Source organism: Protobothrops mucrosquamatus, unplaced genomic scaffold (genome assembly GCF_001527695.2).
Source record: "Protobothrops mucrosquamatus isolate PMUCROS unplaced genomic scaffold, P.Mucros_1.0 scaffold_259, whole genome shotgun sequence".
NCBI lineage: Eukaryota > Metazoa > Chordata > Lepidosauria > Squamata > Viperidae > Protobothrops > Protobothrops mucrosquamatus.
Genome location: NW_015386335.1, coordinates 161,194 through 163,695, shown reverse-complemented (window position 1 = coordinate 163,695; position 2,502 = coordinate 161,194).

Sequence of the window (2,502 nt, the reverse complement as noted above, 5' to 3'; positions counted from 1 at the left end):
AAACAAGGGGTTATAAGTCGAGGGACGAGTTGAAGTCCCCGCTTCAGCTTCTCGGTGGGCGACTCCGTGTAGCTGGTTTGATGTTCTCCTGTCCCGGGGCCGAATGCTGGGGTCAGCTTCAGTAAAGGAGCTGCATCGTGTTCCCTTAGCCCAGGGGTCTTCCGACGTGGCCCTTTTATGTCTTGTGGACCTCAACTCCTAGAATTCCTCAGCCAGCGTGCCTATATAGATGTCCGTTCAACTTCTATATAGTCAATAACTCTGGGCAGCTTATAATTCATTTATCTCTGACCTCTGGAATTAGAAACAAGGGGAACGCTCTCTCAGCCCCATAAACACTGAATCCCTTCTATAGCATGGAGTAGCAGAGCTGGAAGAAGGGACCTTGGAGGTCTTCTAGTCCAACCCCTTGCTCAAACAGGAGGACCTATACCCAGGAGTCTTCAAACGTGGCCCTTTTAGGGCTTGTGGACTTCAACTCCCAGAATTCCTCAGCCAGCGTGCCTATATAGATGTCCGTTCAACTTCTGTAGCTGTTCTGCTCAGTCAATAACTCTGGGCAGCTTATAATTCATTTATCTCTGACCTCTGGAATTAGAAACAAGGGGAACAAGCCCCATAAACATTGAATCCCTTCTATAGAATGGAATAGCAGAGCTAGAAGAAGGGACCTTGGAGGTCTTCTAGTCCAACCCCTTGCTCAAACAGGAGGACCTATACCCAGGAGTCTTCAAACGTGGCCCTTTGATGAGTTGTGGACTTCAACTCCCAGAATTCCTCAGCCAGGCACGTGTGCCTGGCTGAGGAATTCTGGGAGTTGAAGTCCACAAGTCATAAAAGAGCCAAGTTTGAAGACCCCTGCCTTAGCCTCTTTTCCCTAATTAGACCCCCCCAGGCCCAGGTGCATGGACTACAACTCCCAGGAGCCCTTGGCAGCAGCTCTTTGCTGTTGTCTTTGTGTTGCTGACTTGTGGGACTTGGGGCCCTGGTTGCTAATCCCTTCCTTTTCTCTCTCTTTGCCCCTTGAGGCTCCCCGTGTTTTAGAGGATGACATAAAAGATACTTTTAAAAATATGGACCACCATTTGTCTGAAATGGTAGAGGGTTTCCTGCTGGAGCAGGGGGCTGGCCTAGAAGACCTTCCAACTCTATTATTATTGTTGTTGTTGTTGTTGTTGTTGTTGTTGTTGTTATTTTCTCTTTAATGGAGCCCAGCACACTTTGCTTCGTTCTATTTATAAGTCATGACATTTCATACACCCCCCACCTCCCTGAACCTGCAGAGCCAGCATCGTTGGGAATTTTAATCGTCATCGATTTGATCAGTTAATTGTGAAACCAGATTAGCTAATGGCCAAACACAGCCGACTTACCTTTAAAAAAGAGAGAGAGAGATTGCGACGTAAGATTGAAGCAATAAATGTGAACGGTTCACTGCACATTTCTTTGGCACTTGTCCTGGAACATGAGGGCTGGCCTGCCGCTGCCAGAAAGAGAATTGGAGCAGAAATAAAAACCAAGCGGCAGCGTCGATTAAAAAAACAAAGCTGTCTTTCTGGAGGCAGCTGCGTTAAATGGGAAGGTTAGCAACAGCCGTTCACCAACTTTTCTCCATGTTTTGCTCATGGATTTTGGCCAAGGCCTGGAGACTTTTGGTCCAGGTTATTTGGCTGCCCTCTTCATATGTTATCTAGGCTTTTATTTTAGGCAGACTTTTTTAAAGGTTGAATATCAGGATCCTGTGTTATTTCCTGTGACCCTCTGTGGGAGCCAAAGTTGGACTTTGAAGAACCATGAGAATCTATGAAGATTCTCAGTCATCCAGGTCATATTTGTCCCAAAGATGCTTTTTTTTTCCCACTAGGCAACTAGACTTTCTTGTTTTTCTTTGAGGACTTTTTGCTTGTCATCCCAGAAGCTTCTCCAGCTCTGACTGGATGGTGGGGAATGGAAGGATTGATACTCCTTGCAGACAGCTGGTCATTTGCATCCTTTTAGAGGGTTGTTGAGGCCACCTGGAGGTTTATCTCTGTCCTCAGGGTCACCTGAGCGGTGCAAATGGGTGTGGAAACATCTTCAAAGGAAAAACTCCAGTTGCCTGGGGGTGGTGGGGGCGAGCATCCTTGGAACAGGAGAGGAAGAGAATGAAAGATCTCGAACGTTGACCTTAGAGAAGATGAGAGAGCCAAGAAAACAGACCAATGGATCCTAGAACAAATCAACTCTTAAGAGTTCTCACTCACCTGTGACCAGGCTCAAGTAATCCTACTTTGGGATATGATATGAAGACCTGAAGAAGATCCTGATGCTGGGACAGGTGGGAAGAGAAGAAGAGGACAACCGGCAGCCAGGTGGACGGACTCAGTTCTAGCAATGATAGATGCAGTGTTGGAAGCGCTGAAGGACCAGGCTGGGGACAGAGCCTCACAGAGGACATCCATCTGTGTGGCCACTAAGAGTTGACACTGACTTGATGGCACTTAACCACTTCCCAGGTTGAGG